The sequence below is a fragment of the Phalacrocorax carbo genome, chromosome 2, assembly GCF_963921805.1.
Source record: "Phalacrocorax carbo chromosome 2, bPhaCar2.1, whole genome shotgun sequence".
In the NCBI taxonomy this organism is placed as follows: domain Eukaryota; kingdom Metazoa; phylum Chordata; class Aves; order Suliformes; family Phalacrocoracidae; genus Phalacrocorax; species Phalacrocorax carbo.
Genome location: NC_087514.1, coordinates 145,032,291 through 145,055,730, shown reverse-complemented (window position 1 = coordinate 145,055,730; position 23,440 = coordinate 145,032,291). Strand labels below are relative to the sequence as shown.

Below are 23,440 nucleotides of genomic sequence, written 5' to 3'. Positions count from 1 at the left end.
AACCTCTCACAGTGAAACTTCTAAATGAAATGTTTCAGTTTTCATTTAGTAGCTTGAGAGTTTTTCATAGCTAGATATAGAATAATGATTCTTGACCTTTTTGGACAAATATATTGGTTTTTTTCTCAATAAAACCTTTACAGCATAGTTCATTTGTGTCTAGTCTTATCCGTGGTTTGACTGCTCAGCTCCCAGGTTCTACAATGGATATTCTAAGGACATAAGAAAGGACTTTGTCTTAGACCCCTGACCAATTGTGCCCAGCAGCCTCCCCCTCAAGAGGCAGTAAGAGATACTGTTCAGGTAGAACAGCCAAGACTGGCTACTACCTGCAGACCTGTCCTCTTGTTCTCTCCGAGCATCCAGCATCGTCATATTAGGGGTGATGGAGAGTACATCCCTGACGCTTCCTTTTATCACCTGTTTATGGACCTGTTGTCAGCAAATTTATCTCATTCCTTTTTGAAGTTCCTGAAACTCTCTGCCAGCACGGTCTCCTGTACCAGCAAGTTCTGGAATTCACTAACTGCTGGGTCTTCTTTCTGTTTGAACTGATCTTCTTGATTCAAACGTAGGAATGGGATTTATTATACATAAGATCAAATTGTTCTGCTAATACACAGATAGGGATAATGGCAAAGAACCACCATTGTGGCTGGACCAGCCGTGACTTTTCAGATGAGGCACCGTCATGTGGAAATGAACAGTGATGGGAGCTGAGAGCCACTGTTTGATACTGAAGTGAGCCACTGTGTACCAAGTAATCTGCTGCATCTTTCTCCCATCAGTGCTGAACAGCAGCTTCAGGAGCATTGTCTGGTGAGGTGGTTTGTGAGTTGGCAAGGAGGTGTGCAGGAAAGGGAATGATGAATTACTGGGAATGCTTTAGGATCTTGTAGTGTGATGGCAGGTGTGCAGTGTATGGAAGGGAACAGCGAGCATGGTGGGGCATTGTTGAGCTGTGTTGGGGACGTACGAGGAGTAGTAACGCAGCTGCAGTACTACAGTCAGGCAAATCGGCATGACAATAGTGCACTAAAAAATAATTTACTTCAATATGATGAATACTTGCTCCACTGAAAAAATCCAGATCGGAGTAAGGTCACTGATAACATTTAGTTTTCTTATGTCTTTAGGCTATGATTATGTATATACTGGAAGTTCACAAGTGAGATGTTTGCCAAAAATTTATAGAAATAGCAGAGAATTTTGACAGCGTTAATGGGTTTTAAGTATAAAATTCTAGGTGTCCTAATTGAACTAAGAAAAGTGCTGAAAGTTGCCATTTTGGAGAAAAGCACTCCCGCATAGATTTTGAGCACCAATTATCAATCTACACTGCAGTAGACTAGATCGAAATCAATACTTCTGCCTGGAATTCACACAGCCTCTTTGAGAGACGAGATTAATATGGTTACTGTTCGACTCTATGTTCTCAATCAGCTAAGTATGTGCACTTGTCATTCATATTTTGTTTTTAGCTTGTTATTCTGACAGAAGAGTCTCTGGGGAATGCAAGGAGAGCCAGTTTGAAGAGTAAAGCCATGTAACATTTACATATTTTCACACTGTTAGGGAAGCCGGCGTTAGACTTTGAACATTATTTATTCATTTGATGCTGCTATTCATTACAGACCTCTGAAATATGTTACTGACAGTAACTAAACCATCCGTTTCACTTTAGGATTTCTACTGATTGCTAATTTTGTTTACTAGGTGGTGGAAGAACTTAAAAATGTGATATAGCTAAAAAGATTAATGTAGCTAGATAAAAGGTTCTATTAGGGTTTTTTCCTAATACTCTGCTCCCATACTGAGTTGCAAGAGAGGGTTTTTTAATGTTGGCGCATGCACTGAGAAAACGTCATGTTGTAGGCCTTGCAGATCATGCAGATCACTTCAGTTTGTGCTGGTGTGTTCTAAACCATGCAGGTGAGCTTGCTATCGTGGCTGTTTACGCAGTGGGTGGAAACATAACCATCATATACAAAGGGGGTTGGACCATCCAACTCTAAAAGCAATTACTGGCAACATTGATTTTTCCATTAATTGGCTGAACTGTTTGGAACATGAAATCTCTAAGGACAGCATCTGAAATGTGTTACTGCTTTTATTGCTGTTATGATTATTAGATTTTGCATGCTACCAAAATGTCCTGGACGATATTCAAATACAAGACAGTTCTTGAGAACTGAGGAGTCTGAAAGATAAAGCAATGTCGAAGAGAAGAAACATTTTCCAAGTGCTTTATAATTTTTTTTTAAATAACTGTTTAGGTGCTTCAAAATATAAATGGGTCCTTACTGGAAAATGTTTAGCTATAAGGGGGTAATTTCTTGCCATAGCATGGGTTGGTGGAAGAACATCACGAGTTTGCTATGTGGGAATTGGATAAATGGGACAATAAAGCTAAGTATTGATAGGGCAGAGGAAATGGGATTGATAGGGGGAAAAAAAAGATGGTCCTTTTGCATCAGGTTGTAGTTGGGCAGAGCCAACTAAAGAGAAACAGAAAATTGAGCACAATAGAGTGAAGAAGGGTAAACTATTTTTGGTAACTTCTGGTATGGACTGGAGAGGTGGGGCATATGCAGAGGGAAATTATGCTGTTTGCTACCTGGACAGTGGGGAATGGCCAGATCTTCAGAGTGTTGTGAAGGACACAGCATCAGGATTAAAATCCTGATTGCTCCAAAGTTTGTTTGCTTTCTGGTGGAAGAATTTTCAAGGCTTTGTAACAGAACTTAATTTGTCCAATACTATTCACATTAGCCAACCTATGTTTTATTTTGTTACAGGTTTACACCCCTAGAGCGCTGATATTACTATACTTGTTGCACACGGCACCTGAATCAGAGGTGTTATATAATTCATTTAATAGCTATACGTTCCCTTATAGATGCCTCCACCTGCCAGGCCTACACCCACTGGGCATTAATTTTAGCACTTTACTGCATCAGTTTGTAACTGTCTGCATTGTAAAATGACTCTTCAGAACAACCATGAATGCTTGATAACATTTTCAAGTCTTCAGCCTCTTTCTTGAACCAAATCTGAGTAAAGAAAGTTTACAGGAAGGCAGCAGCTGCCTTTCCTAGAATAGCCAGTACTGCTGTAGGAGAAATCAGGAAATTAGGTGTTTCAGCCCATCTCTGAAGCAGAGCTTTCCTGGACTCTGTCTTTAACCCCGTCCCATAGCTCAGGTCAGATCCTCTTTCCTCCAGTCCTGCTTGTTTGGGAGAAGTTGTTGCTCTACTGTACAAAAGGTTAAAAAACATTCCTTTCTACTGCTTGGTGCTGAGGTTGCAGTATAAGCTAGCTAAGAATGAAGTAAAAAATAATGAAGAGATATATGATACCATGAATAACAGGGGTAAGGGAAATCAGTGTTTATATCAGACATTGTTTTTCTTTCTCTTTCTTCTACTTACTGTACTACTTGCCTACTGGCTGTTTAGTCGTACAGTTTATTTGTATAAGAAGGTATTCCTCTGAAAAATCTGGGACTTGCATATTTGAGAACAGTAGACAAGTATTTTTTCTGTAGGCACAACAGAATTAAAAAAGTGATTAGCGGAGTTGAAGAGAAGATAACAGTACAGGAGAGTGAGTTACAATTAAAGAAAACCCACCATTGATGATTTTGGAAAACAAAATAACATTTGAAATACAAATACAACTGCCATTACTGTTTCCTGAAAAGAATAGCCTGCAGTTAAGCAGAGCCAAGTGTAAAGTACTGGCTGCAGGAATACATGGTTGGGAATTACTGCCGAGCTCTGGATCTGCAGAATGAGCTCTGGAACCACAGAGGGTCAGCAAATGCCATCACATCACTGGGGAAGTGTCTTGTGACATGGGAGAAGTAATGTGCCTGCTGTACTCAGTTCTAGGAGCCCTATTTTAAGGTACGTATCCCAGCTGCAAGAAAGATGGGAACCAATTAGAGAAAATCCAGAGCAGAGGAACAGGCAAAGTTAAAGGCTAGAAAAGGTCACCTACAAGGCAAGATAGACAAAGTCAAGGGGTTTACCCTGAAGAAGTAAATGTTGAAATGTTTTCAAATATTTTACAAGTCTTTGAAGAAGAGGAAGGGGGAAAAAAGTGTGGTCTTGATTGAGAATAATACAAAAAAATTGGACTCAAATTTACTTCTGTCATCACTGGAGATCTTTAAAAAGATTGCAAGACAAACTAGAATTAATCCTGTCATGAGGCAGAAGATTGAACAGATGAGTTCTCAATGTCCTGTCAGCCTTATTTTTCTGACTCTATTTCTTACCGTGTTCTCAAAGTCTGACCTTTCTTCACCCTTCCTCTCCTCTTCTCCCTTTTCCCCACCCCATTGCCCCCACCAAAAAAAGAAGAAAAAAAAAGTGCCTTGTGCTTTCATTCTCCCTAAAAAGCTAATGAAGTAATAATTACTTAGCACCCTCTTTGTTGCTACGTGGTATTGGATGGTCTTCAGGTCTGTCCATGGTACTTTCGGTGCATAAATGTTATCCAAATACCTAGTATTTAAATGAACAAAGATTAAAATAGTGACATCAAATCCTAAAAGAGACAAAGAGACCTGGTGCTGTTTGGGGGGGGGGGGGGGGGGGTGTGCGGGGCGGAGAGGATGCTGGGGGAATGGGGAGGATTTCAGCAGAGAGATTGTAATTTTGGTCAGCAACTGTTTCTAAAGGCCACATGAAATCTGGAACACAGGTTTGGTTTGCTTCCACTTTCTCGCTGGACAGGGTTTGTTGCAAGGCAGTACCTTCATCATCTTAACCTCTGTCATGGAACTGTAGTCCTCTTATTTCAGACCCATCATGTTGCTTCATAGTACAGGTTTTACTAGAGGGAGGTGGGAACCACGAATAAGACTTTACAGTAGATTTTCTGTTTTGTTTTTTTTTTAAATAATCTTCTGTCCCAGCCCTGAAGACTCTATAACATAGAAGAGGGAGAGAAGTTTATTTACTTTAAAACAAAAGTTGTGAGCTTTTACAATATCTTACTGTAGCTGAAAACACAACTTTGTCAGGAAAGAATGTGAACAGAAAACTTTCAAGTTTTTAGTAAGCAAAAAATAAGTATTTAAAGTAGAGAATTGTGCCCACAGCATGCTTGCTACCTTATGAGGTTGTTTTCTGCTCTTGTCAAGTGTGGCTTTCAAAACATTTTTCCTTTGGGAATTTTTTGGAAGCAGCAATGATGCCTGAAAGATTGTCTTCTGTAGGTCATCTTTAAAAATTTTAGTGTGAAAAGATGAAATAAATAGAATTTCACTGTTTCGTTAGTTGTTACTTTCTTGTTCCTGAGCTGAGAAGATAAGTAGGAGAAAATAAGAAATAATATTAAAATTGATACCTCAAAACATATAACTTTAACATTGCTGTTCTTATTAAGGTACATATTAAGTATTCCTTTTTATTCATCCCATGGTGTAGAGATGGTGGATGGCCAGTGATTGAAACGTGCTGCAACTTGTGTTGGTCAGAACCCACACCTGTGTTAAATTGGTTTCCTCAGTGAAATCAACAACTGGTTTAATGTTTTCTTTGAAACACCTATCGTTTCAGTTTTCAGAGCAATTACTGTGAATATTGTAACTAAAGCAAAAATATTTCCCTGTAAGCCTGTTGTACTGAAAATGAGACTTATTAGGAGTTTTTAACTTATTGGAGAGCAAAGCAGAGCATGCAGTGCTTTGTTTGTGCTGGGAGTTCTCCGAGTGCAGTGAAAGGGAAAGGGGTGCAAAACTGTTTAGTGTCCATTGTGCAAAATGCAGACTTATTAACAGGTTTTCGAGCACAGAGAAGCCTTTTTTGAGTTAGAGTTGAATATGTGGGGGGAAAAAATTGCTCAGTAAATAAGGTTTTAGGGGGTAGAAATAAGGGGATATCTCTTAAAGCTAAATGTACCATCAGACTTGCTTGACTGTGCATGCTAGCCAGGTTAGGGTGGTAGGACACTGCAATCACAGAATAGTTACTCAACATTTTCATTTATGATCTCAGCTTGGGTAAGATGATTTGGTCTTCCATATTTCACTTCTGCCACTCAGTAAATCACCTTCTATTGTGCCAGTACTCTTTGCTAGTGGGGAGATCAAACACCTTAAGCTCCATCACGCAGGGGATGCTACCCGTCCTTTGAGATGAGGTCCAACACATTCCGGCTGCCTCAGCCTTTGTGCAGGTGCGGTAATGTGCAGTAATGCCAGAACGTCCAAAATATGAAGCTCTCCTTGACATAGTTGAGTTCTGCTGGTCTTTACCATGAAGTGGCAGGTATACTTTACCTCCTTATCCTTCATACTCTACCTCATAATAGTATTAATTTACAGGATATACAGCCAGCAATTCAGTATTTAAAACCAGGAACGTTTTATTTATCTGACTAACCGTTTCTAAGCAGAGAGAGTGCTATGCTCCACGGAATCCTCATTATCTCAGACAACTAGCTCACTGTTGCACGAAAGGGCTTAAAATTAATCTGATTCAGAGACCTGTGTGCTGAAATAAAGTATTTGGTACGGTTATTGAAATATAAATATAAACTTCCTGAGTGTTGAAAAACTTTAGTAGTAATTGCCACCCAAATTGCATGGTGGGGGACAAAAAGGGAGTGAGAAAGGAGAAATAACATCTTAGGGACCAAAGCTAGAGAGGTGAGCGAGACCACTTCATCAAACTTAAGCACCAACTCAGTAAAGAGCAGTGGTATTGCACGGCAAAGGCCAGCAGTTCAAAGAGGTGTGCTTAAAAATACTGTGCACTTTATCCTTTCTTTTTGGTCTTTTTGTTCACTTAGGTGTATGGTACCTGGAGTTTTTTGTATAAGCCAAATTTAAAAGGTCTGTTTCAAGATCCATAAACCTGATGATGTTGGATGCACACAATGAAAGCAAGTGTGTTACTCTGCATCACCATTACTTGTAGAATTATTTAAAGAACTATCTAAGTGTTTTGTTGCTGCTTTCCCTCTATTTACACCTCTTAGATTTTTGGTTTATGAGCAGCAAAAGCAAACTGTCACTATTTGCTGTAAATTGAAGCTTTTAATAACTAAGTCTGTTCTACAACATTTGTCAGCTTTAAATATTCTGTCAGTAGAAAATAAAAATAGCAGGGAATCTCAGCAACAGTGACACCAAAAATTTATCTGCTTATGCTTAAGAAGGTGTAAAATACAGGCTTCAAGAATAAGCAATTGTAGTTTTTCCTTTTAAAAAAATCTGCATTTGCTGTGGCTAATGGTAAACTCTCTCTCTATATCACCAGCAAAATAAATGACAGAGTATTTGTATGTAATGTAGTTATCTGCACAAAATACTATTAAACCCCTTAAACAGTAAGAGATTGCCAAATAGTAGGTAATGTTTGTCAAACTTCAGCATTAGGTGCATTGTTGGACACAAAGATAAAATTGTATAAATGCTCTGAAGAGTAGTTCTGCCCAATAACAGGCATGTTTTATCATCTTGTAAAACTTGACTGTCGTGCCAGGGTTGTTTAACGTTTAAAAAAAAAAAAAAAAAAGACATTTAAAGTGCAAACTGTTTCAAATGGCATTATTTTATTTAACCTGAAAATATGATGGGTAAGTAAATATAAAAAATAAAATAAAAAGTTTACATATTCTGTCTGTGGAAAAAAATGTGTATTTTACTGCTCGTATTTTTTAGTGTTGCTGAGGGAGATAGTCTTTGGGTAATTATCTTGGGGTTCTTTATTTCAGGTTTTCTTTATCGCTCAGTAGTATTTCTCCTTCCTTAAGTTTAAAAAAAAAACCAAACCAATAAATGGCTAATTATTTATCAACTTTTCTTTAGTGTTTTTATTTGTTAGTGAAGCAAGTTCAGAGTAACAGTACAAGCTCTGATGTACAAATGTTTTATACTGCAGTGGATCTCATGTTACAGAACAGGAATATTTCGGGACAGCCATGGCAGGATTTCTGTTTGTCCTTCACTGAAGTGTTTCGCTTGCAATGGGACTAGTTCAGCTCTACGATCAGAAGTGTGTTATATCCAGCCTAGAATGCTGTTTTCTACCTAATGCGATTTCCCTTTCAGACTCACTTTTCACTCATTTTGTTAAACTTCTAACAAGGTAGAGTTACAGTTTTATTCTTAGCAGGTATTCTGGCAAATACCTGGCTCCTGTAGTCATTCTGTTCAGTAGGGGGGTGGCTAATGTTTTAATTGTGCTCCTTTTTTCTGGTGGTCAGAAAGCCAGTAGCTATCATTTTCCTCTCTGATAAACCATCTCGTTCACAGTCCTCCTTTGAAATTGTGAGGCTTGTTTTGCCAAAAGGTGAAACCGATTAAAAACTGAAAAACACTTTCCTTTTTAGGAGAGGGTCTACAAAAATTTTATCTTGTCAGAAAGTATTACAAGATTGAATTCCTGTCCTCTGCAGATGTAATTTTTGTGTGACTGAGCCTTCAGTCTGCTGTCAGTGTCTTTCAGGGGTAATATGGTAATGTAAAGGCTGGGGGGAGACTTACCTAGAGAGGGATAAAATTATTCCTCTGGGAAATACTTTTTGTTTGTTTATTTCAGAGCAAAGGCTTGAGTCTGTTCCTGAGTGAAAGGGCAGCATGACCTAGAAGGGCCCAGCAGGGATGTCATGGCACATAAGGATTTGTTTAATTTAGAAGGGGGGGGGGGGGGGGGGAAAGAGGTCTTAATTCTCTTTTTTTTTTTCTGTTGGATTTCATTGGACAGAAATTGTATTCTAGGTGAACAGTCATGATAAAAATAATGGTTTTGTCTCAGAAGTCACTGTGCTAATTGAAGCCCGTAAACCAATTTATCTTATTCCATAACTTTCAAAATATTGATTAGGTTAAGATTATGTGTACCTGCATCTAAAAGGAATTTGTGTGGTACACATCTGTAAAACTGTAACAAAATCTCTTCAGCCTGGAATCATATAGAAAAGAACAGTGAAAAATGAGTCCATTGAGTGACAACAAAAAATTTACAATTTTGGATCAGATTTATAGCAGAAATAGTTGAAGGGTTGCAGATTCAGAGCTTATAGGTTTTCAGTGGTTTTACCCATTTAGGAAGGAAGGCATTTAAATTAGTTAAGATAAATAAAATTGGAAAACTGTGTATGCAGTGGAGAAGTATAAGACAAGAAATACAAATATGCAGAAATAGACTTGAACTCTCCATCCTTGAGAGGAAATGATCAACCAGGATCTGTTAGAGCTGTAAAATAATAAATGGCATCATATAGTTGAATAAGGAACTTTACTCAGTATTTCTTCTAACCCAAGAATTATGAGAAGTAATGTGGGACAGGTGTAGAACAAACAGAAGGAAGGGGGTAGGTGGTTTGGTTTTTATCACATGTCATTCAGTTGTATGGATGGGTAGTGTAAACTTGTTCCAGAAGCAGTTAGACAAACTGGTGCAATAAAGTCCTGTTAAATAAGATACGCTAGGTGTGACCCCAGTTCAGGAATTCTCTAAAACTGATTGCTGGAAGAGAAGAGGATCTGCCACAGGAATTGAATGGTTGTGCTGGGTCAAAAAAGGCTCATCCAGCCCTGCAGTCCGTAGCACACGATGCTGCTAAAAGGATGCAACAAAAGAACATGTACAAAGAAATTTTTCATGTGACATCCTGTTCCTCTTGCTTCTAGAGTCATTAAGAAATACGTATATTAAGGCTGAATGCTTAGTGTGCGGCTTCTCAAACACTTACCTTGGGAAGAATCTTCTATACTGCTTAATTCCTTTGGCAGCAACATGAACACATGCAGACCAGCGTGCCAGAGACAGTGCTGGTTGTTATACCTGAGCCTCCAAGTTCCCCATCCACCTGTGCGTCCCAGCCTCATTCTGCTGCTGTCTCAAGGCAAGACCACTCCTTTTCATATCCTCGTCACCATTATTCCCACAGAAAAGAAACTGAGGTGCGTGGACCAGACAGGAACAAGCACATTGATTTGGATAATGGTGGGATGTTGCAACATTATCTGCAGTGCGGTTTATAAACAGTCTCTGTACTGACGCAGAAATCCACTGTGTATGTAAGAATGGTGGTCTGTAACACATGCCATTACCTGACCCAGGCACTGCATCTGGCTACACCATTACTGCCCAGGAACAATTTTTGCCTTTGAGAAGAAGCTGCATTTCAGTTTCCTGGACATTACTTGCATGCAGCCGGGGTACTCGTGTTCCAGGTAAATCCGTAATATTCAGGTTGTTGGGGATAGATCCACCTAAAGCTCTATGGGCAGAAAAAGTGGTATTATTCCATGGTATAGAGAAGATGTGAGTTAGAAGAAGGTTGTGCATAAGTCACCTGTGGGTGGAGGAGGGGGGGAGTGACACATACCGAAGAGGAGGTGGATTGAGACTTGGACCTGAGAATACCCAATGGCTTTTTCTCCTCTTGCCCATGCACCTTCATGTTATGTCAGCTGTCGGTTTGATGTAGTCCATATAAGACTATATTGCAGAGAGGGCCACATACTTCAAGTGGCATTTAGCAGAAGAGGAGCTAGCAGTTGTAGTGTGCTGAGAGGTGTCCCAGAGAAGTAACATCTCTGGCACTTGTCACCCCCCCCAGGTTGTCATCTCCAGAAGAGCTGGTTCTCTGCAGAAGGTAGATACTGCTGATATAAGGAGAGCCCTGTTTTCCTCTGAGATGCAGCATCTTCTGGTACCTCTTGGGTTCTGCGGATATGGGATGGATACATGCGGTCTGACATGCCACTCATGCAAGGTTGCTGACCCGTGGTGTACATAAAGTCACTGTGTAACTGCTGCATTGCCTGAGAGGCTATGATTAATTCAGGGCTAGTTGAGCCTTTTGGGCTGGAAGCTGTTTTTAAGACCTCAGCTGGTACAAGTGTGCTTCCCTGCCCTTTCTTCAGTACTGAGGCTCAGAGCAAGGGTGAGACACAAGGTCACACCACCTTCCAGTGTACCAGCTGCTCCCTGAGACCTGCTGGAACACACGCTCGTCTTCTGAGGCAAAGGTACTTTACTTCTCCAGTGAAAGTCAGCTGCCATTTACTGCATGGCTGGAGGATGCATGTGGGCAGCTCCTGCAGGAGCAGCTCGTGAGCTGTAAATCCACAGCCCAGCGTCCTGGGGATGTTCATCAAATCGTGCAGCTGTTGGAACTGTAGTCTGCACCTTAGATAACATAGAGGGCCTTCATCCATCTCGTTTTCACATATGTTCAGCATGCATGTGGTTTTTTAGGCAAGTTTTGAAACGCCTAGAACTTCAGAAATATTTTCCTTGTGCACATAAAATCTCTCACCTCCGTTTTGACAGAGTTATAGAAGCTTCAAAGCAACTGTATTATGAAATGAAATAGTTTTCTTTTAACAACACCTAGTGGCTCCAGTTCTTATTTATGTTTTCTGGATTTGTAACTCCAACAACAGTATTTTTAAAAGTCAGATAAAGTGTTTTTATCTATTGGCTGTATTTTTTGATGCTTTGGGAGATATGTTTAGTTTTTATGTTGGAAGCTGCCAGGCTATTTTAGAACCCACTGAAAAACGTCTGAGAAGAGGAGCAATCATAAAGCAAGGCTTTGGGAAATCACAGGTTTTCAAGCAGAGTTTCTAGTAAATATATTAGATCTGTAGTTAGATTTAAAGACAGCGCTTTTAAGGAGGATGTGTTCTTGCAGAAATAGCATTTGTCATTAAGTCTTTCCTCACGGGTAAGGACCCTTAGTTCGATGCACTGCAAGAATTTCTCAGCGTTGTAAATAATAACCCAGAAACGTCACTGGGAGCAGGGCTTAATGTGGGACAAATGCTTCACTGGTGCTTCTGCTCCCAGAGCGCTCTCCCTTTGCTTGATATAACAGTCCTAGCTGATTGCTCTGATATTTTTAAGAAAGCTTTTTTGCCATCTTCTGTCCCCATGTCTTACACACTTCAAATTTTGAGCAAATATTTCTTCCTTTCAGTCCAATTGTATTGTAGGTGCTGCCGGTTTAAACGTTTTTCCTGCGTGAATTGGTTCGTTAACTCTGGTGAATCACTTCGGTGACAAATGCTTTTCAAAGTTGTCCCTCAGACCCATAGAACAGTGCTCTGGTGTGACAGGTAATTCTGGTGCCTTTAAAACAGGAACTCTCAATATAATGACATTTTTTTATTCACACTTAGGGTGATAGTGATCTTTTTTTACTTTCTTGACAGTCTGTATGTAAAAGAATATGTATGTGTGTGTAATTTAATTGCTGGGTCTATTGTCCTTTTCACCTTGTTACTCTGTCCCAACCCTAAAAACAAAAAGGAAAAAGAAAACCCCACTTCTTAGAAACAATTTTGATTAATGCATTGCTTCAAAATTCTAGCATCAGGAAATAGAAGAAACACATTTTGGATAACTGGATTTTTCTGGAAGATCTGCTCTTAAAAGATGGCACGTTAAAAGTGGTTTTATATCTTTGCCTGGGTTAAGTGATATGGCAAATGCTTTTGATACAATATTTGTGTTTCATCTGAAGGCTGTAAATATTTTTTTCAGATCTGCCTCTGATATCCCTATGTCTAGCAGAAATTCTCCCTCTAACTGAAGCGTATCCATCATTCTTTAGGGTATCCATCACCGCACATCCCAATTCAATAAGAGATGATATCTTATTATCCTTCCAGTGAGTCACCGTATTTATGTATTTAACCGGTATTGTCCAAATGTATCATCTTTGATTCAGCATGTTGGGTACTGTGGGACTTACTCCCCGTATGCTGCATGCCACAGGTTGCAGTTGTGTGATGCTGGGCCGTCCCAGGGACTGTTTTTATCTGTGAGTGGTATCAATAGATAACAATTGAGTTTTTGTCAGTGCAGAGTTTATATATTCAGTTTTGTTAAAATGGGGAAGGCTTCAGTTTAGCTTATAATTCTGAAAAGTCTAATCTGATTTGGTAGGTAGGGGTTTTCACATAGTTTCTTTTTCACAGCCATCACAGAGGATGGCACGTATATATTTACCCGTGTTTGATTATATAGTGTTCCGCTAAGTCTCAATAAATTCACCAATTCTACATGGATATTTCAACTCTTGAGAATTAAAAGGCGTAAGGCATATTCAGATTGAAACTTCAAGAAGTCTTAATTGTGGTGGAGTATGTGACAATGAGGTTTTCACATCTAGAAATATGCTTTTGGAAAGGACGCTTCACATAGCTTTGTATGTCATTCAGTCATCCATTTCAACTGACTATGAATGATTAATTGAAAGTTGTTTTGTTTTCTGCTTGTTGTAATTATGGTAAGATACCTTGTGATCTTGTTACAATCCTCCTAAAAAGCTCCAAAACAAAATACAGAAAGAATGCAGAACCTTCTGGTCTGTTTTAATGATGAAAAATACAATACAGATTTCGCAAGGTTAGAGGTCAGTAAAGACATCTTTTCTTATTCATGCATTTTCGTAAAATAATTTTAGAAAATAATTGAGATAGGCTTGCAAATAAAGCAAAAGACACATGGGGAGCTGTGCTTCTGTGGCAGTACTGGTTGCTAGTAATGCAGTAAGGGGAGAAAGTTAATTACAGGATCATAACAGTCTACAGATGTTTAAAAGATTAATACACTAGTCAGAGTAGGGGTTTTTTTTAGCTTGTTACAAGTGGGGTATGAACAGTTTTAGCCTGAATGCCAGGGAAGACCTCCTCGTAGCAAGATGCAAGTGAATGAACTCTCTAGATCATACTTTCCCCTGAAGTAGTTAAAACACATCGTTAGCAATATTTGATAAGGGGGAAATCTTTCATTGCTCAGAGCATGGGTTGGGTTCTGTTTCTAGCTGCTCTGGTGCTTGAAGCACTTTTTTGGGGCTATCCAATTACAGCAAGCTGTTAACCTCTTCAGAGGAAAAAAACGAAACCCATGACCAGAGAGATGAATGAGATGGACCTGAGGGCAGGCAGCTCACAGAATAGGCTTTTGATTAAAAAAATTACCTCATTCATAAGTACTGATCAGGGAATTTCAGAGTAACAGATGAGATCCTGATATAGAAAAATTCTTGTGTTTCCTGCTGGAGAAGAGTGTTTGTGCAGGCTGGAAGTGGCCTAAATAGTCAGCTTTTAGAAAATCCCCTTTGCAGAAGAGCAATAATTCACTGCATTTCTGAGGAGCAGTTGCTAGTTTCCCGAACAGGTGTTCCTGATGTTTATTATTACATGCTGGTAGCAGCCAAGCAAAAGAGAAAAATCATTCTCAAGGAAGAAAGGATGCTTATTTTCAAGCAGCAAAGGCATGATCCATATAATTTAGAAGCTGCATTTTTATCCTTTGAAGTCCCTTCATGTAATGCCATCGACTTGCCAAATTAGAGGAGGTGAGGACTTAGGAAGTGATGAAAAGCATCTGAGATAAATTCCCTTAAAAAATTCCAAGAGAACATGATGGGCAGCCAGAGGAGAGGAAGGGCGCTTCAGTGGAGTTACTGGGTGTTTTGGGGAGTGGGCTGTTCAAGCAGGCGGAAAAGAGGTGTTTTAAAGGCCAACAGTGCAGTAAGCAGATGCAGTGTGAAGGAGAACCTCTCTTCACATTCTTCAGTGCTCATAGGCTGCTTAAATCTAATAGATGTGTGGTGCTCCATCATATTTATTCATACTACGTAGATCCGGTCTCAGAGGTCTTTCCAGTGACAAATCCTCTGGCCCAGTATGGCCTTCTGTATCCCATTTTTTTCCAGTTTACAGTTGGTGAGTGAGTTCCTGTAGTCTGGGAATGTGTGGCTAATTAAAAAAGCTGCCTAGCTGCATCATCATATATTAGTGATATATCTAATACTCAAAGTCAGCCGTGTGCTCTGAGGTCAGAACTTGTATGATCATAGTGTCTCACAAGACAAAGTTGCTAATTCTTCCTGAACAGAGACTGGTAAAACTGAGTTCTCCACTAATTTTTATTTTATTATCCAGGCCTCCTCATGCTTCCCTTTCCTCAAAGCTGGAAAGGGTTTTAAACTTTGCAAAACTAGTTTCTTCTGTTCTGGTGGGATTTCTTCAGATCCTATGAAGATAAAAATTAGTCATTCCCAGGGAAGAGTGAGCGCAGGTATGGGGAGGAGTTGTTACCTGCGTGCTACTGCACTTGCAGATCCCAGTGGTGGTCCTGGCCGTTCAGCTGCTGCTGTTTGCTGCGCTGCTTGGTGTGACGTGCCTGCTGTGTCACTCTTCTGATTCTGATTCCAGCTTGACAGGTTTCTTTGTACTATCATCCTGGCTTTCTACTTCTAGATAAAATTGCTTGCAAACATTCCTTCATCTGTCTGGCTGATTTCCGATAGGTGTGAGGCTGTGGTGTTCGTTGTCAAGATTTGGATAGGGGTTTTCAGGTTTAGCATTGCCCAAACTATGTGGTCCTCATCAGTGTTTAAGCTTCCTAAGAGGCAGTTTAAGATGGTGCTTTGTGAAATTAAAGAGTATTCTTGTCTGCCAAAGAAGTTGTCACTGTCAGAACAGAAAAAAGTGTTCCCTCACAGGGAAGTAAAAAGAATATAGGAACCATTATTAATACTCATACCTCTAAAATATCCATGGCTGCTTTTTTTTCCCTCATTCTTTTCTGCAGTGGAAAGGAGGGACCTTCAGGATTTTGTTTAATTTTGTCTGATTTTGTTCATGTCTGTCCATCTGAATCTTGTATCCTGTTAATTAAATTTAAACCTCCTTGCAGTCATTTTGCTGGATTTTAATCTAATCTGTTGGTGTCTTTGCACACTATATGTGTTCCCAATGTGACGTGATTCTGTGGGTAACATTTCCAAATCATCTGCGGGCTTGTTTGTTTATCACTACAGCCAGTCCACCCATGGAATTCTTGAGTATAGTTTTGACTGTTGATATCAAAGGCTAGATCTTTTACTCTGGAATGTAAGAAAAGGGTAAAACATAAAAATGTATGTAATGTAAAGTCACTGCCTCTTAAATTCTTAAAGTTCTGTAGAGGGAGCTTGTCCACTGATGTAAGAGGTCAAAGCTCCATCATGCTGTTCCAGCTCATGCCTAGGAAGGATGAGCACCGTGGCATGTAAACTGAGCACACTTCAAACATTGCTTTTGTCTGGTCTTCAGAGAAAAGTCTGATCCTTAACATGCCAGAATGTAATCGAGCTGGATTTAACGAGTAAGAACAACAGTAAAGATAGAACAACATAAGGCTCAGCATTCTTGTGTGGCTGAAACTCATAGGTCTGCTTCTTCACTGCTTGCTTTTGTCTTGGAAATCGCTTTTGGCTGGAAATCGCTTCATCCCTTTCAGTACAGAGCTGTGGTTAAGGAATGACTCGTTCCTTTCTTGCACTGACATTGACCTCAGCAGAATTACTTCTTTTCTGTGTGCGAGTGAATGAGAGGAGAATCAAGCCTATAATCCTGAAAAGAAGAATTGCTTAAATTTGATCTCATGAATAAGTACTAAGTCCTAATTTCATACTATTTCTGGTGTTCAGATGGAGACAGCAATATATTGGGGATTAAATAATAGTTTTGAAGCAGGATTGAAAATTCAGCATTTGCAGTTACTCCCTTATGACCTTAACTGAGTAACTGTCCCCACTGAGGGGACCCTGGCGAGGAGACCACCCCAGCTTTGTTCATTTCCTCTGGATTTTGGCTGCTCTTGCCATCCAGTGCTCTGGTTTTTGCTTTCTTTTAAAACAGATCAGAAGGATAAATTATTATTAAGAGATCGTGTGCACTGAATGGCAGCATATGTTCCTGTTGAGTTACTGTAAAGCTGCCTTGCTTTATGACTAAACTGATACATTTTAGGTGAAATCAGCATTTGTGCCCTAAAGCTTCTTGTTAGGTAGTAAGTCCATGGTAGCTGTCTTCTGGCACCTCTTTGAGACATTGGGGTTCAGCTTTCTGAGGTGGAGCAATATTAGCATGGTTTGGTCAGGTATTAACGTCTTTCATCAGAGGAGGCAGGTTTGAAAGAGGCAGTGTCACTTCAGGGAAGCTGCATTCGAGACTGAGACGCATGCAGTGTTAGTGCCTAGTGTTTGACGTTTGGAAAGAAGGTGTTTTCACATTAGTAATTCTGAGCTGTGAAAATAAAGATCCTTGAGACAACTTCCAAATTGTGAGATAGTTTCCACTGTCCAAAAAAATCATACTTTCAAAATAAGAAATAATTTCTTATTTATGTGGCCTGCATCTGTGATTAACGTAAGTATGAATAATTACCTTCTGAACTCCCTTTGGACTAATAGCAATGCTGTTCACAGCTATTACTCTTGGGTAGAGCAAGAGGATTAAAACTTAATGGCTTATATATAAAAGACCATATATATTGTTATTGAACTTTAGTTTTACCAGGTTAGATTGTAACAGTGAAGTGTTTAAAACAATGAAAAAGAAAGATCAAAACCCTTCTCGTCTGCCTCCTGCACTGAAAACCTTTTTGTCTCAAGTGAAGGGGTTGCTATATGGGCTCTGTAAGAAATGACTTGTTACCAACAGTAATAGCTGAGCTGTCATTTCTTGGGTGTTTTGTTTTGTTTCTGTTTTTTAACAAGTCTTGATCAAGCTACATGTGGCTACACTTATGTTCAGGAGAGGGTAAAAACCAGCATGTTTTTATGGTAATAAGATGTCGCATGATTTCTTTACACTTCTAGTTTGCCAAAGTGTGTTCAGGACGATACCTTAACTGCCTCCCACTGTCTCCTGTTTGCCAGGGGCAATGACCAGATGGGGTGAAGTATCTGCCAAAAATTACAGCCCAGTGGCTGGAAAGGACCTGCAACAAATCTAGATCATTTGGTCAAAATCCTTAATGATTGTAAGTAACACAAGGAAAAGATGTGCTGCAGTGTGGTCTGTGAAGTGTCAGGGATGCATCCTTCCAGCATGCTGAATCAAAGAACTTTGCAAACAGCCCCATGTCTCTCGCTGCAGCAGTTCCTGTAAAGCCATTTGACACTGTTTTGCAAAGTTATGTTCCCTCCTGACCAGTGTTTCAGCAGGCAGGTCCTGAGGAAAGTTGTGTATTGATCTGACAGGGATGTTGGAAGAGCAGTGCTGCTGAGTAAGCCAAGCTGTTGTAAACGTTAACGCAGCAGTGCCTGTAACAAGCTGAATGGGAAGAGCGCTTCCTCTTCCAGCTGTGAGGCAAGGTGTCCAGTCAACCTGTCCTCATGCTCTCTGTTTTCTGGAGTATAAGAACTACTATATTGCTGTGTGGATTGTATTTATTTGCATGCCATTTGAACTTTCAACCTGTAGTAACCAGCCAGAGGTCAACAAGCCACAGATCACAAAGCAGAGATCTGGGGGGTTGGAATAAAAAACAAACAAACAAAAAACCCACCCAAAACAAGTTTAAAAGTGATCTGCTAGGAAAAGATCAGCAGTGTCAGACTGAGAATACCTGGCCCAGAGGAGTCATTTTGACCTTTCACACCGAGGACAAGTGAACAGGGCTCTGGGCGCTCCCCTCACCAGCCGTTGCAAAAGCAGCTTAGTGTTGGGGACTCGTCCCTTGTAAGAAGAGCACAGCTGTCACTTAGAAAGATGCATAGATGGTCTGAGATGAGTGTTAGGCACATGGCTTTACTCACAAAGTAATTTAGCCGGTAAAAGACCCACCCACTTATTTTTACTAAGCTGTTCATGGTGTAGGAAAGAATGTGTGGGGTTTTTTTTAATTCAGGTTTTATGAAAAAAGAGCAAATTAAGGAGCAGGTATGAAGAGCTGCAATTTTAAAATCTCACACCAAATCATCCCTGTCAGAATTTATCTAGAAACAAAGTGGGTGTTCTGTCTGGGGTGGGACTTGATCTGAGGGTTTCAGGTAAGAGTAGGTGACACAGAGAAATACATGTCATAAGAGCTAACTATTAAAATGGGTTCTTAGCTTAAAAAAAGGTAATGAAGTTGGTGGTAACCTGCTCAGAGCATTATTTCAGCATGTTATTTTTGCTTAGTATACGTGTGGCATGGTGTGGGTTTTCTTTAAAGCACAATCCTGTGTGTGTTTCCAAAGGCCAGCATCAGGAAGATGGGCAGCGGCGGGGGTTTGAGTGGATCCTGTGGCGATAGGAATGGTGGAAATGGGTGCTCAGTGCTGAATGAAAGCCTTTTTATTTGCAAGCTGACTGGCAGCTAGTATTAAACACTTGATACCCCATCCTTTAAATTAGTCAGCGGTGCAATGCGATTGGCAGATGGCCCAGGTAAAATGGCATCATAGTGCCTAGAGAAACTTATCTGAGAAAAATTGTAATTATTCAGCTTAACCCCCCCATTTTCAGATGCAGAATTGTCAATGAGGCTTAGAGGATTTAACCCTAAAATCCCAAGGAGAAACTCTAACCCTGCTGAATGCAAGGACTGGAGTTTTACCAATAGCTTGAATTGAAACTGGGAGTTTATTGCTGCTGTTCTGCTGGGTTGAAAGTATACCTTTATCTGCAGAGAAATAGCAACGCTCTTTGCTTCCCCCACTCCATCACATACATGCCAAGTAGTCCTAACCATCTTGTTTGGCCATTCATTTGTTTTCTTATGCTCATCTATGGCAAAGGAATTGTACATACAATTTTATACATAAATCCTGATTGGGGCTACCTGTCTCTGGATTTATCAGGTTTAGGCCATTGTGGACAGCAAGCTGAGCCATTGAGAACGCTGAATGACTGTTACTCACTTGAGAAAATTTTATAGTAGGTCACTTTTGCTGCCACTGCAGTAAAAAATTGTGAAACCTGGGAATTCCGTTCAACACAGAAAATAATTAGAAGTTTCTGGACAATCAGCAGGACTCAGATTCCTTAGCAATTTTGGGAGCAGCAAGAGGGTAAGAGTGTGGATACCCATGGTATACTACTGGAAGCTTAATATCTTGCCTAACTTTATGGTATAAAAGTTAGCAGCTTTTTGGTAAAAGAGGTACTTGAGCTCTTGAAAACAAGTAACAATTTGTAGCTCTTCGGATACTCGATATAAGATCAGTTGTTATCATGAGAATACAGGGATTTGGTATCAAACTCTGCCAAAAATATATAGATATTAAAAAATAGAGCTTGTGAGCATCTATTTTTTACATATTCTTGCAATGAAATGTGCACTACTTGTCCAGTTTAAGACCCAGGAACATCTGCATGAATTGCAGTGCTACTGTAAATATTTCTTAACATGGACAGGTAGATGCTATCGGAAAAACCAGAACAAATTCTTAAGTTGCCAATATTGTCACAAAGTCTCCCTGCAGAATGAAGTTGTTTGACAAAGTGTTTCCCCGGTGATTTGGCTGCAGATGAAAATGTCTTCAGCAATAAAATTCCGTGCTCAGGTCTCAGCTCTCTGTGCTCATCAATCAGCAAATGACATATCAAGGATCTTTTTTGCTGAATTAGTTAATATGGTGAGGAAAATATGTGAGACATTGGTACTCCTTTGAATTTCTATACAGAGGGTTTTCTTCCATCCCTAAATACACCTTTTTTTTAAAAAAAATGTATATATTTTGTTGCCTACAGCTTCCTTTAGTAATCAGTAGTGCTGCAATAGGACTAATGTAAAACTATGCTTTATGTACACAAATTTTCTTGCCTGGAGATAATGCCTACCCAGAAAATCACTGTCAATCATAGGAAAGAGAGAGCTGGGGGAGGGGTGAAGGAGACATGTATGTTTGGTGACAGTATTTCTACCCTCAGTGCACTGTCCTTTGTGGCTTAATATATGAATGCTTTGCCAATAAATGGCATTTTGTAGAATTTTTGTGGCTCTGTGTGTTGTAAACAGAGTTTTTCTGAGGATAATCATGTTCCATATCTGCTGGTACTTTCATAAGGTATCATTAACGGCTTTAGAAAGTTCAATTACATGACTGCAAAGAAATAAATCACCTTATAGTTTAATTACCTCTAATATAACAGCAGCAAATATTTTCTGGGAAGCTGCCTTCTGTGTTACTAAATGAATGTCAATGATGAAGCTGCTTTCCTTAAAGTATGCTCTATTAAGGAGATCATTTGACAGTGTTTTATGCTACATCTGTTGCTGCCACTACTGAATTTTATAAAGGAATTTAAAATATGACAGATGTCAGTAATAACTTTTATTTCATGCCTACTTTTTAAGGAAAAAAATGGAACTTATTGCAATTCCCATAGAGATTTATATGAAATGTTTCATATGAAATCCTTTTAAAATACTTTTAAAATATTTTTTGAACGATGATATGGGTTCCAGGGAAATATCTTAAAACACATTCTAGCAGATCCCCTCTGTGTAGTGTGTGTCCATCTGTTGAGGAAAATACTAAGAGTAGTCATTCCTTTTCCTACTTAAATGTCTCAAAACAGAGTCACTCCTATTCAGATCCAACCACCTGAGAGGCAAAAAGGGAGCACAGATGGAAAGATGAGTATCCTATATTAAAAAAAAAAAAAGTTATAAAATTATAAGAAACAAGGAAAGGAAGGAAGAAAGCATAAAAATGTGGTACAGGAGGAAGACCAGTAAGAAGGCAAAGGCTGATGAGCTGGAAAGGGAAGCAAAATGGGAAGAGCCGCAATCTCAACAGGGAAGATATAAGAGGAGAAATAGCTGATGAGGCAAAAGGAAGGGATAGGAGGAAGTGCAGCAATAGCAAAAAAATTGGGAATCTAGTAAAAGCAGAAATCAAGGACACCAAATAATCAAAGGATAGGATATAAAAGGATATTGGCTGCCTTTTCCTCCCATTACCAATCAGTAGGTGGAAGAGAGAGGGATGATGGATAAATGTCAAAGGCTCGACCAACTGGCATTTTCTTGCTTGTCCTCTTCTTAGGATTCTGGGTGTCCTTTGTGTGATTTTGGTTCACCATGTTTACTTCGGGTAGACCGCACTTCCTTTAATACCACTGTATTGCTAAACTCTGTGACTACTTTGAATCATTTGAATCCTATTATTTTGAGATCATGGCTTGAACTAACAGGCTTTAAAATGATTCTGAGCCATTGTGGGTGGTCTCTTGTGCTTCTAGAAAAGTGCAAGTTTCAGTACATCCCCTCCTCTCTGTTAATACTGTAACTAGCGAATATTTTGACTTGATAGCTCAAGGATAAAAACGGTGTGCAGCTTTCAGCGTGCTAAGTACGGTGGTGCATAATCTCAAGCACCTTCCTGACCATGAGGTGGTGGGGTGGCTCCAGAAGGGGTACACTGCTTCCAGGATCTCAACACTACCTAGATGCACGAGTGTGTGCAGGGATGCTAAACCCTTGGCCGTGCTGTGGCCCTCCCTTTCATTTGCCGGCTAGCAAAGGTTAGCCAGCACAGGAGGATAAAAGAGCACGGCTTTTTGAGTGATAAACTCCCAGTACATTTTTGTTGTCCAGAAGGGAGTGGATCAGTGTGCCCTGCCCTTTTCTTCAGGCAATTTCCTTACAGCAGTTGTTCACGCGTTAACAGTCTACAGCATAATGGGTAGGTTGTTAACTAATGTCTGTTTTCAGCCTCTGACTTCTAGGCTGTAACAATAAGAATACATTCTATTTCAAAAGGTGGGTTTTTTAAAGGAAAAATGATTTTTTTTCTGAATTCAGGAGGTGGGAGTTAGGCAGCACTTAATGTATTGAATGCAGTGAGAGAAAATTTGAGCATAAGGTACGGAGACATGTAGGTTGGGTTTGGATGAACACATTTGTGTGTGGAAAATTATATACTGCCTCAACGAAAATGACTTTTTTCCTTCTGAAAGAAAATGTTGTTTTCTTCCATGTGTTGAGAGAAGGTACAGATCTTCCACTGTGGAATGTGTAGTTTTTATCCCCATACATATAAAGAGCATTACTATTAAACTAATTTTTGCAAAAATCATGAGAGACTCCTTCAAAAAAGTGTCTTTCTTCCTTCAAAATGGTTTTATTTTATGTGCTGATTATTTTATCTTGAACCTGTGAACCACTGGCCTGTTCTTCATTATTCTGTCAGAATTAAAAAATACACCACAAGTGTATTCCCTTCCTTACTAAAAATAATTTCCAAATAAAACAAATATTCAGAAAGGCTGTGATAATATCTGATCTGAAGTTGCCAGTACTGAAACAATATTTCAAGAATATAGTAACAAAAATCAGTAAGAACAGAATAAAGTTAAATGAAATCTTGTTGTTTCTCCCAGGCCAGGATTAACATAAATACAGAATGGGTGTAATGTAAGGAATAGTAACATGTATTCACATCCCAGTTAAACAAAATAGCAAGTAAGGAAGATGTATCCTGGAAAAAATCTAGATCAAAGGAAAGCCCTGCTATTTTGTCCTTGCCTCACTGGTTTTTCTTGACTTTCTACGGCTGATCTTCAATGCCTCTAATTAGCAGGGAGAGCTTTTAAAGGGAAAGCTGCTCACAAGAACCAGGATTTTCAAGAGAAAGTCCTCAGTCTGCCTCCAGACTCCTTTAGAGATACTCACACAACGTGCTCTGT

General features: G+C 39.6%; 1 protein-coding gene across 2 annotated transcripts in view; it reads left to right on the top strand.

The window, feature by feature from the left end:
- The window catches only part of RSU1 (Ras suppressor protein 1), a 113,845-nt gene that overhangs the window by 70,600 nt on the left and 19,805 nt on the right, over positions 1-23,440 (top strand). The gene's annotated exons all lie outside the window — the stretch shown is intronic.